Below are 13,684 nucleotides of genomic sequence, written 5' to 3'. Positions count from 1 at the left end.
TCAATGCTTGTTGATTTTTGAGTGTCATTTTGGTGTTTTGGAGGCGAGTTTCTGACACTGAAATAAACTTCGTCAACATCTCCTCGACATTCGGCTTTTTCTCTTGTTGGTAAGGTGGTTGAAAGCCCGGAAAGGGTTGTGGTCTTTGATTTCCTTGACCACTCTAAGAGAAATTGGGACGGTTCCTCCAACCTGCATTGTAAGTGTTATTGTAAGGATTGTTCTGAGGTCTAGAACTATTACCCATATAGTTGACTTGTTCGTTCTCTGTGCTAGGACTGTGGGGTAGATATTCTAGATTGTTCATTCCTCCTCCATTTGAATTGCATTGCATCACCGGATGTACCTGCGTAGAACCATATAAACCAATTTGTACTTGATTTGATAACATAGTGACCGCATCTACATTAAAAACACTGGCTACTTTCATCGGCTTCGTCCTCATGACTTGCCACTGATAATTATTTGGTGACATCTCTTCTATAAACTCATAAGCCACTTCAAGTGTTTTGTTATTCAGAGTCCCATCGACGGCTGCATCGATCAATTGCCTAGTTGAGGGATTCAAACCGTTGTAGAAGGTTTGAACATGTAGCCATAGAGGTAACCCATGGTGAGGGCACCTTCTCAATAAATCTTTATACCTCTCCCATGCATCATATAGGGTCTTTAAATTCATTTGCACGAATGAAGAGATATCATTCCTCAACTTAGCTATCTTAGCCGGTGGAAAATACTTCAATAAGAACTTTCCGGTCATTTGATCCCGTGTAGTGATAGAACCTCTTGGTAGGGAGTTCAACCACTATTTAGGCTTATTTCTCAATGAGAAGGGAAACAACTGTAGGCAAATGGCATCGTCAGAAATGCCATTAATCTTGAAAGTTTCATAAAATTCCAAAAAGTAGCCAAATGAGTATTTGAATCTTCATCTTACAAACCATCGAACTGAACAAAATATAGAATCATCTGAATAGTGTTTGGCTTCATTTCAAAGTTATTCGCAGCAATAGCAGGTTTCACAATACTCGATTCAGCCTCAGTTAGAGGGGGCTTGGCATAAACGTACATAGTACGAGGAGCAAGATTTGGATTTACAGGATATGTGGCAACCACATGAGGTAGCTGAATATTCTAATTTTCAGCCATCTCCTCAGTAATAATTATCACGTCCTCTTGCTCTTTCACTATATTATGTCGACTATGCCTTGCTTCTCTACGGTTTCTGTGAGTTGTGCTATCAATCTCACTATCGAATACTAAAGGTCCTGATGGGTTTCTTCTAGTCATAAACTAAAGGAACCTACCAGAAGCAAACAAAAGAAGAATTAGAAAACAAAAATTAAATTAAAAATAAAAATAAAATACAATAAAAATAAAAATGGTTAAATTAATAAAAATCAAGTGTTCCTAATATCTTAGTCCCTGGCAACGATGCCAAAAACTTGATGATCACTAAACTAACTAAAATCACGACAAAGGAAAGTGCACCTATCGAATAGTAGTATAGCTATGGTGAGTCGGGAATATCGAATAGTCTGATACTACTAAATGTAACACCCCTTACCCGTATTCGACGCCAGAATAGAGTACGAGGCATTACCAGACTTAAACACAAGCATTCATACAAAATCGAGACATGAATTTCTGTCCAAATTTAAAGCTTTTCGTTATATTCATACCGTCCCAATTATAGGCCTACAAAGCCTAAAACATACATCGGAAGTGCTTCGGGACTAAACCGAAAACCTTCAGAAATTTGAAAACACTTAGAAAATTTTCATGTTTTGGAGAGTCACACGCCCGTGTGGGTAGGCCGTGTGATCACACACGCCCATGTGGCTTGGGACACGCCTGCGTCCTCAACTCGTGTAACTCTCTGTTTATGATGTCATTAGTAAAATGAGGTCACACGGCCACAAGACATGCCCATGTGCTTAATTCGTGTGGCGAATTAAATTCTCAAAATTGAGTGCAGACTTCATACAGCAAGGGCACACACCCATGTCCCAAGGCCGTGTCCTCCACACGGCTGAGACACACGGCCGGGTCCCTCCCCGTGTGTTTACTACCGGGCATTCTGTTTTGCATTAATTATGCAGGGGACACACGGCCGGACCACATGCCCATGGGGTAAACCGTGTGTCACACACGGCCTAGACACGTCACACACGGCCTAAACACATGTCCGTGTGGACAATTATTGATGTTATTTTCCAAGCCAATTGTCACCCTTAATTGCACATACACAAACATGACTTCAATGGCATCTCCACATGACATAAATTTCATGTACCTAAACCTTCATGAACATAGCTCATGCATGACAACTTCGCATCACATTGTACTTGATTAAGACTCCATATCATGGAAAACCAATTTTACCAACACACACATATACAAATAAATAATATTCCCTAGATTGTATACATGTATTAACATATTAACTTATTCACACATGAAACGACCATCATCATTCAACTATCAATAACCATGGGCCATATCATAATGGCATTGGCACATACATGCATAATTGAATTGGCTTACAACACAATATTCATAATAAGCCACATCTCATGGCCTTAAACAAAATGAATCAAATATCATCATAAGCCAACACATTTGGCTAAATCAATATGACATATAACAAAAAGACTAAGTCCCTATACATGACATACTCAAAATACTTAAATTCATTATACCCCAAAAGATTAGTTTAATAGTGTGAATCGAGCTCCAACGTCCTTCTATCCCTGAGCTAGCTTGGCATACTATAAGAAAAATGGAAAAAGAAAGGGGAGTAAGCATATAGCTTAGTAAGTTGCATGTAAATAATTAACAACATTAACCAAGCATTATTATATACATAAACATAATATAACTTATCACAATGTCATCAAGCATCATAAATACATCTTAAAACATGTCATTTACATAGTGTACAATAAAACCCTATATCATAATTCATTCATCCACTTCTTACCGATATCTCATCGTTTCTATAATCTTAACGTTAATGAGCTTGGTGTACATACCTGTACCCTTTCAACATGTTCATACCTTGTCAACTCGTTGACTTAATCTTGGGATTACCCGTTGAACCACTTGGAATACTAAAGGATACTAGGGAAATCACATTCACATAGTCGGATGCCAATGCCATATCCCAGATATGGTCTTACATGGGATCACATATCGATGTCAGTGCCATGTCCCAGACATGGTCATACATGGTGTCTCATATTGATGCCAATGCCATGTCCCATACATGGTCTTACATGGGATCACATATCGATGTCAATGCCATGTCCCAGACACGGTCTTACATGGGATCGTGCATATCTCTAACTTTATGACATTTGTATCCCAACTATCCCTAAGGTTCAACCAGGATATCATGGTACCAATTCTTCGTCGAATCGTCATCAAATCACATTAATCAATCCACAAAAACAATCATAGAGTTCATGCAATATTAAAGCATTTAATTACATAATAACATAATGTTGAATTATTTACACACAAACTTACCTTGGTACAAAATATGGACAATTAATTCGATTTAGTCCAAGATCTTGCTCTTTCCCCAGTCTAGGCCTAGACTCTGTTTTTCTTGATCGATAATAGCAAATTTCACTTATTTAATTATCACATTATTCAAAACAGCTCATAAATCATATTTTGCAAAATTATTATTTTGCCCCTAAACTTTTATGTATTTACAAATTAGTCCCTAGGCTCGTAAAATGTAATGTACTCTTTTTCTTTATTACCCAAGCCTATTCGAACCTAACACATACTCATAACATCCCACATTTTCCTTCAATTTAGATTTTTACTACTCATTTTTACAACTTTCACAAAAAGGTCCTTTTAGGGGTTTTCATGAAAAATCACTTACTAAAAGATATTTATCATGCATCAAACTTTCATATTCCTCCATTAAACACCAAAATACATGTATGACACACATGGTTAAGTTTTTGAACATGAACCTAGCTCAAAATAATGGTAGAAATAGCTAGATCATGCTTCAAGGATCTTAAAAACATAAAGAACATCAAAAACGGGGCTAGGATGTACTTACTTTCAAGCTTGAAAAGTTGAAGAAAAACCCTAGCTATGGTCCTTAGAAATTTTGGCACACCCTTAAAGAATATGGACAAGATTTTCACTTCATTTTCCCTTTTAATTCTTTTATTTACCAAATGACAAAAATGCCCTTAAGGCCTTTCTTTAAAATTTTACCCATACATGCCCATTTTTGTCCATAAAAATAGAAATTGGGAAAATTGCTATTTAAGGACCTCTAATTAATAATATAAAGCCTTTCATACCTAAAGCTTCTAGAATCTCTAATTTTGTAACTTTTGCAATTTAGTCCTAAAATTCAAATTGGACACTTATTCACAAAATTTCTTCATGAAACTTTCACACAATCATGAAATCATGCCATAGACCTCAAAAAATCGTAAAAAAATATTTCTACTTCGGATTTGTGGTCTCAAAACACTATTCCAACTAAGCCCAAAATCGGGATGTTCCAATACCCAGGAAAGAATCCACCTAGACTTCACTTATTATGCTAAATCCGAATTAAACAATTTATTAACAATTTATTCACTTGTGCCTTGATCCTTAGAAATCCCTAAATTATATTAATATCTCTTTCAAGAGTAAGAACAACTAACTCTAGGTTGATTAATTGAAATATCTTCCTAATTAAAACCCCTATTGTCGCATTAACTAGATCTATGGATTCCCCTATTAGATTTGACTCTAATCTTGTAGATTTATGTTGTCCTATTTCTAGGATTGCATACAACTCCACTCAATTATGCCAAATCTACTCTTAAACAGGGACTTTTGCTCCACTGAAATAAGCACATCACACTTGAATTAATATCTTGAAAATATTAAAGCAAGAAATAAGCATACATAATTGAGAACAAGAATCTAGTATTTTTCATGTAATTCAGAAAATCAAATAATAAGATCCATCATAGGTTTCATCTTCCCTAGGTATCTAGGGAATTTAGTTCATAATCCGGAATGGAAACATATCAAAATTAGAATAACAACAAGACATAAGAAACCCAATAAAACTTTGAAGGAAAATTCAATGGAAATTTTCATTCTTGAAGGAGATTTGCTTCTGAGTTGATTCCGGCGGAGTCCTTCGAGGAATTTCTTCGTTCTACTCTGCCTGTTCTCTTTTTTCCTCTTCTAATATGTATTTATAAACTTTAGAATGCTTAGAAACCCTAAAAATAGGTTTTTTTGTGTAAAAGAGAAGCAAGGTTCAAAATCAACACGAGCTGGCACAAGGGCGTGTGGCCAGCCCGTGTGTCTCACACGGGCATGTGTCTAGCCTGTGTGAAATTGCCCAGGCTGTATGGATTCTGAAAACAGCTCTATTTGTCCTATTTTGGCCCGTTTTTTCTCCTTTCACTTCCCTATGCTCACCTAAGTATAGAAACATGAATTTAAAGGATTAGGAGCATCAAATTCACTAATTTACATAATAAATCATCCAAAAATGCATCAAGAATGGGAACAAAAACATGTTACTTTTATGGCTTATTAGGGATAGTGTGATCTGACCTGCTTCCAACCTTTACGAGCTTCCGAATACTATAAAACAGAGGAAATAAAATAGAGTAAGCTTTAAAGCTTAGTAAGTCTATATAATAAGAAATTAACTTACCATTTATTTCACATTAAGGTAAGCTAACTAAACATGCTCAAATCAATTTGGCCAATTTCCTAAACACATATCCTCATCAATTATTTTAGTCATATAATTCACATAAATACTAAAAAACATGAATGAGCTCATCAATATTCAATTTCCACATACATATATCTATCACTTCAAGTATACGTGAACATGTACATATCATATCTTTGTACTTCAAATATTTCTCATAGTAATTCATCTTGAATTTATATTATCTCATATCAGAACTTTACCCGTTGAATCATTTAAAATATCAATAGATACAAGGGTAGTACACATGAAGGGTATGAGTTTGAAATCCATCAATTCTTATTCAAGAATGCTCATTAAGCATTTAAACGAGAAGCTTTTCCAAGCCAAATAATAGAAAGTTCATGTGAGCTTGTAACGGGAAGCTTACCCGGGCTCACTAACAGAAAGCTCGTAAGAGCTTAAATCAGAAAGCTCATGCGAGCTTAATAAGTAACTTTGAAGAGCTATTATCAGGAAGCTCATGAAAGAGCTCTTAATCGAGAAGCTCCGGATAGCTATATATCGGGATGCTCATAAGAGCTGCGGTGTGTCCACAACACATGCATGATCACTACTGATCAGAATGCTCATAGGAGCATATATACGGGAAGCTTGGAAGATCATGTATCAGAAAGCTCAAGAGAGCTTATATCCGAATACTCATGTGAGCTATAACGGGACACTCTTGCGAGCTATGGTGTGTTCGCAACATATGCAGAACCACAACCACTTCAAGAACCCTGTATCCACCTAATTTCATTTGTTCAAACGGGATTTATTTCTTGTCAGATATTGTCGGATATGTGATTTCTTTCATACATATATAATTTACATAATTTACATATAAAACATTCAATTCAAACATATAAATATACACAATTTAGTTACACAAACTTACCTCGACAATGTTCGTGTTTGTAGGGTACTAATCCGATACTTTTTCTTTACCTCAATCTAGCTCTATATTTGATCTATCCAGATCTATACGAGTAAATTTGACTCAAATTAATACATTTCATATTCAATTCAATTTAATTTACATCCTAGGCAAAATTATCATTTTGCCCCTATACGTTAATTTAATGACAATTTTATCCCTAGGCTCAGAAAATGAAATTCATGCAATCTAACCCTTATTTCAAGCCTAACCAATTCTTACATGTAACATTAACAACACATGTATTTCATAAAATTTAAAATTTTTCCATGAATTTACAACTTTACAATTTAGTCCCTAAATCATAATTTCATCAAAATTCACTTTACAAAAGTTGTTTATCTATCAACAACCTTTCATTTTCTATCGTAAATTTCATAATTCATATATACTCATCCATGTAAAAACCCTAATACTTTGGTAACTTTGCAAATTAATCCTTGAGATAGCTAAATTAAGCTATTATGATCTCAGAAACATAAAAATTACTAAAAACGGGACTTGAATACTCACCTAATTGAACCAAAATAACTTGCTATCTTCAAGCTCTTCTAAACTATGTTTCCATGTTTTTATTTGGGAAAGATGATATAAAATGATGATATTTTCATTATTTTATCATTTATCGTCTTTTATTATTTTACTTTCCAATTTCATCCTTTTCTTTATTTAATTTTCCATAGATGAATCATCAAAACTTATCTACTAACTCCTCTTAATGGTCTATTTTCTATATAAGGACCTCAAATTTTGAATTCCATAGCTATTTGATCCTTTTAGCTACAGTATTCAACTTTTACATTTTATGCAATTTGGTCCTTTTCTCAATTAAGCATGAAATCGATAAAATTTTCCTAACAAATTTTTTATACGATTTTTTTATCATACAGTAGACCATAAAATAATATTAAAATAAATTTTCTTTCGGGCTTAAATTTGTGGTCCCGAAACCACTATTCTGACTTCACTGAAAATAGATTGTTACAATATTATTGTTATTGGGCGTCCACGTTCCCTCTAACAGCTTTTAACTGCTAGCGGTTGTGGACCTTCAGCAAAACGGTAGCTTTTATCTAGACCCAATAAATGTAGTGGAAAAAGTCCATGAACGGAGTAAAAAGGTATAGGGTGTTTTGGGGAACTCCCCATTCATGTGTGATTTAGTGCTCGAGGGTACGATTATCATTTGTTAAACAAAATGTTAAATGATCATTGCATGACATATTATGAATGCTCATTGAAAAGTACATCATGAAACGACTGAATTGATAAAGGTGCATATATCTAATGTGAATGATATTATGACTCTATAGTAGATTTGTTTAATTGACTTCGACTGACTATTAATGTTCTGCTTGTTTAAAGTGAAAAACTTGAATTGTCGTATTGATTTGATTATTATGATTAACATACATATTTGAATATTGATTTGATTTATTGTAAAGGGATTCCCGCTGAGCTTCCATAGCTCACTCCCCTTATTTTCCATCTTTTCAGATAACCTAACAGACTAAGACGTAAACATAGCCCCCGAAGGGTCTTGACTTGTTCTTGCCCATGATTTATTATTTATTATTATGATTATCATTTTATTTTATTAAAAATTGTGGTATGGGGCAATTATTTTTAATTATATCAATTAGGATGCATGATATTAATAGGTATTTATATAGATGGAATGATTTATACTTAATATTTCTTATTGATAATGATTTTAGAATGTTGTTTATTTATTAAGTGTTTTAAACAGGTTAATTTTTATACAAATATTATTGATTTATTTTCCGCTACTAACTTAATGTTAGTTTTTAATTGATTAATATGAGATATTCATTATTATAGAATAAGTTTAGAATTGAGAATGGATTTGAAAAAAAGATAATAGCAATTCGATGATTAATGTGATCTCTTCGGCTCGTGTCTATCGTCTAGGTCGGGTTGGGGTGGTCACAACCGATCTATTTTGTTTTTGGAAAGAGAAAGAAAAATGCGTCATATAGGTTGCGCTTTCATCCACATCAACTGAAAATAGACAACTCATTTCTTTTGGTCAAATGGTTTAATGTTAGTGCTTTTGTCCTTAAGCCCCGGGTTCAATTCCTTTAGCTCTTTTGGTTAGATTGTTAGATAATTACGATTTCATCCTTGAGTCTTAGGTTTAAGTTTGATTCCTTTTATAAACATTTTAATTTTTTTATTTCATGTTGTTTATTATTTTTAATTAATGTTTATAATTAATAAATATATTGTTTTCAAGTTTTTAATTTTTTATTTATCTTTTTAATTAATAATTATTTTATTTATAAAATCAAATAATTATTACAAATATAATTATTTTAGTAAATATAATTTTTATATGTGTAATATTTATCTTTCAATCCATATCATGAGTGTAGTAAATTGGAATATTATATATTTTTGTATATGTGTTTGAAATAATTATTTAAAATATTTTACATATAAACATAATGATATTTGAAATATTTCACCTATAAAAATATTTGAAATTTCATACCCACAATGCAGATGAAAAATAATGATATTTGAAATATTTTACATATTTGAAATAATTATTTGATTTTATAATATTAGAAATCATCATATCCCAAACATATAAGTGGAGAAAATAAATATTTAACATCTAAATATTATATATAAAGAAAAATATATCTAAAATTAGTTAATATTTTTTTAAAAGTAATTACATATTTATTATTATGATAAAATAAGATGGGATTTCTTAAAGGATACTCTTTGTGAAGCTGGCTTACCTCCGCTTTTGATCACTGTTATCATGAGCTATGTGTCTTCTACTTCATTTTGGATTTTGTGGAATGATATTATTACTAATACTTTTATGTCAATGTGTGGGTTAAGACAAGGAGATCGTTTATCGCCTTATCTTTTTGTATTATGTATGGAGAGACTGGGACATCTCATCAATGAAGCTGTCAATTATGGAAAGTTGTCACATTTATTTCTATCTAGAAGGGGTCCTGCTTTATCCCATTTTTTTTTTGTAGACGATCTTCTCCTCTTTTGCGAAGCTAGTAGGACCCAAGTATCTTAATTTAAAGTAGTTTTGAATTTATTTTGCCACATCTCTAGTCAAAAGATGAAAGATGAATCGTAACAAATCGCAGGTTTTTTTCTCACCTAATACTCCTAACGATTTAGCCCATTTGATATGCAGAGATATTGGTATGAGGCGTGTTGAGGATTTGGGTGTTTATCTTTATATGCCTCTTTTGCACAAAAGAGTCACTGTGAATCATTTTGATTTTTTAGTTAGTGTTAGAATTAAGTGACCCGAATCCTTATTTAAATAAAATACAGTAGTAAAATAAAATAAAAGTAAAATCCATATAAAACTACACTTCTTTTATTTTATTTTAGAATAAGGTTTTTTAAACCTTATTAAACTCCATCTATTTTATACTGATTAGAATAAGGTGTTTCAATCTTACTACACTCCTATTAGAATATGGCTTTACAAGCCTATAAATACACTCCTATTAGAATATGGCTTTACAATCTTACTACACAAGACACTACTGCGAGATCTAATGCTAGAGTACCTGCCAGAGCTTATTCTATTCGTGCTCGCGAAGAAGTGTCATCACCAGATGTTATCACTGGTACTTTCACTCTCTATGATAATAATGTGATTGCATTGATAGATCCAGGATCAACTCATTCTTATATATATATGAATTTAGTAACCAGTAAGACTTTGCCCGTAAAGTCTACTAAAATTGTGATTAGAGTATCGAATCCCTTAGGCAAATGTGTTTTGGTTGATAAAGTCTGCAAGAATTGTCTGTTAATGCATCGAGATTTCTGTTTTCTAGCTAATCTGATGTTGTTTCCATTCGATGAATTTGATGTGATTTTGGGTATGGATTGGTTAAAGATGCATAGTGCTATGGTGAATTGTAGATGAAAGACAATTAAACTGAAATGCCAGAATAATGAGACTATTATAATTGAATCTGATGATCTGAGTAGTATGCCAATTGTGATCTCGTCTATGTTAGCTCAGATATTTGTGAAAAAAGGATGTAAAGCCTACCTAGCTTATGTTCTTGATACGAAAGTGACAAAAAGAAAGATTGAATCAGTACCAGTTCTGTCTGAATACCCAGATGCATATCCCAAAGAGTTACCGGGTTTACCACCAATCAGAGAAGTTGAATTTGGTATTGAATTAGTACCGGGTACAACACCGATATCGATAGCTCCGTATCGAATGGTCCCAATAGAATTAAAAGAATTGAAGGCTCAGTTGTAAGAGTTGACAGATAAAGGTTTTGCTAGACCGAGTTTTTCACCTTGGGGTGCTCCCGCATTGTTTGTGAAAAAGAAAGATGGCACGATGAGAATGTGTATCAACTACAGACAGCTAAATAAAGTGACTATAAAGAAAAAATACCCTTTAATACGAATTGATGATTTGTTTGATCAGTTAAAAGGGGTAACAGTATTTTCAAAAATCGATTTGAGATCGGGTTATTACCAGTTGCGAGTTAAAGACTCCGATGTGCCAAAGACTGCATTTAGAACGAGTTACGGACACTACAAATTTCTTGTAATGTCTTTCAGACTAACGAATGCACCTGTTGTTTTTATGGACTTAATGAACTGGATTTTCTGGCAGAATTTAGATCGATTCATAGTTGTATTTATTGATGATATCTTGATTTACTCATGTGATGAATCTGATCATGCCAAGCATTTAAGAATTGTGTTACAAACTTTGCAAGATAAACAATAATTTGCAAAGTTTAGCAAATGTGAGTTTTGGCTATGAGAGGTTGGATTTCTGGGACATATTGTTTCAGTTGATGGCATCCGGGTTGATCCGAGTGAGACATCTGCGATTATAGATTGGAAGCCTCCGAGAAATGTTTTTCAGGTCTGTAGTTTTCTAGGACTAGCGAGATATTATAGACGGTTTGTAAAAGACTTTTTGATGATTGCAACTCCGATGATAAGATTTATTCAAAAAGATGTTAAGTTTGAGTGGTCAGATAAATGCCAGAAAAGTTTCGAACAGTTAAAAGCTTTATTGACTAAAGCTCCAGTGTTAGTTCAGCTTGAGTTGGGTATAGAATTCATAATATTCAGTGATGCATCGTTAAATGGTTTGGGTTGTGTTTTGATGCAAGAAGGCAAAGTTGTAGCTTATTCCTCGAGATAGTTGAAGCCGCATGAAAAGAATTATCCGACACACGATCTAGAATTGGCTGCGATTGTATTCGCGTTGAAAATTTGGCGCCATTATTTGTTTGGTGAGAAATGTCATATTTATACCAATCACAAAAGCTTGAAGTATCTAATGACTCAGAGAGATTTGAATTTGCGACAGCGAAGATGGTTAGATTTGCTAAAAGACTATGAATTAGTAATAGACTATCATCCGGGGAAAGTAAACGTAGTTGCTGATGCTTTGAGCCTAAAGTACTTATTTTTTTTATGTACTTTGAACACACATTTAGCTTTGTCTGACGATGGTTCATTAGTAGCCGAGTTGAAAGCGAGACCATTATTTCTACAACAAATTTGTGAAGCTCAAAAGTTTGATAATGAGTTGCAAGCAAAACAGGTTCAGTGTGAGTCAATTTTTGATTCAGAGTTTCAAGTTGATTCCTATAATTGTTTAAGATTCAGAGATCGAATATGTGTTCCGAGAAATTCAGAGTTGATTCAGATGATTTTGAAAGAAGCACATAGTAATTTTTTATCAGTACACCCGGGAAGCACAAAAATGTATAATAAATTAAAACAGATTTATTGGTGGCATGGCATGAAACGGGATACCTCAGAATTTGTTTCGAAATGTTTGATTTGTTAGCTAGTTAAAGCTGAGCATCAAGTGCCATCAGGTTTATTACAACCTGTTATGATTCCTAAGTGGAAATGGGATAGAGTAATTATGGATTTTATTTCGGGTTTGCCCTTAGTTTTGAGAAAGAAAGATGCAATCTGGTTTGTTGTTGATAGATTAACAAAATTTGCACATTTCATTCCGGTGCGAACAGATTATTCAGTCAATAAATTAGCTGAGTTGTATATTTCTGAAGTTATGAAATTGCACGGAGTGCCACTTCTATTATTTCGAATAGAGATCCAAGATTCACTTCACGATTATTGAAGAAACTACAAGAGGCATTGGGACAAACTTTCATTTCAGTACTGCATTTCACCCTCAAACAGATGGTCAATCCGAGCGAGTTATTCCGATATTTGAGAAAATGTTGCGATGTTGCATTCTTGAGTTTGAAGGTAGTTGGGAGAAATATCTACCACTAATTGAATTTTCTTATAACAATAGCTTTCAATCAAGTATTAAGATGGCACCATACGAAGCTCTATACAGTCGTAAATGTCGAACACAGTTGTACTGGACTGAGCTAAGTGAGAATAAGATTCACGGAGTTGATCTGATCAGGGAAACAAAAGAAAAAGTGAAAGTAATTCGTGATAGTTTGAAAACAGCATTGGATCGACAGAAATCGTATTCAGACTTGAAATAGAAACATTTTGAGTTTCAGATCGGGGATGAAGTGCTTTTGAAAGTATCGCCGTGGAAAAATATATTGTGGTTTGGTCGAAAAGGGAAATTGAGTCCGCGATTCATTGGACCGTATGAGATTATCAAGCGAGTTGGACCAGTTGCTTATCGACTATCTTTACCGTCAAAGTTAGAGAAGATACATAATGTGTTTCATGTATCGATGGTATGAAGATATCGATCCGACCCTTCACATGTTCTTTCCCCGAACGAAGTTGAAATTTAGTCAAATTTATCGTACAGTGAAGAACCGATTCGAATCTTAGCTCATGAGATGAAAGAGCTGAGAAATAAGAGAATTGCATTAGTGAAAGTATTACGGCATTGACACAGGATTGAAGAAGATACGTGGAAACCGGAGGATACTATGAGAAACCAATACCCGAACCTATTCACTGGTAAGATTTTCGGGGACGAAAAT

General features: G+C 33.7%; 1 non-coding gene across 1 annotated transcript; it reads left to right on the top strand.

The window, feature by feature from the left end:
* Positions 1 to 605: 605 nt before the first annotated feature.
* LOC128294790 (small nucleolar RNA R71) lies at positions 606 to 712 on the top strand. Its single transcript, XR_008285097.1, has one exon. It is a non-coding gene; the product is annotated as a small nucleolar RNA R71 (small nucleolar RNA).
* The last annotated feature ends 12,972 nt before the right edge of the window (positions 713 to 13,684 follow it).

This window comes from Gossypium arboreum, chromosome 6 (assembly GCF_025698485.1).
Source record: "Gossypium arboreum isolate Shixiya-1 chromosome 6, ASM2569848v2, whole genome shotgun sequence".
NCBI classification, from domain to species: domain Eukaryota; kingdom Viridiplantae; phylum Streptophyta; class Magnoliopsida; order Malvales; family Malvaceae; genus Gossypium; species Gossypium arboreum.
Note: the sequence above shows the minus strand (reverse complement) of the source record. Positions and strands in the feature narration are given on the sequence as shown.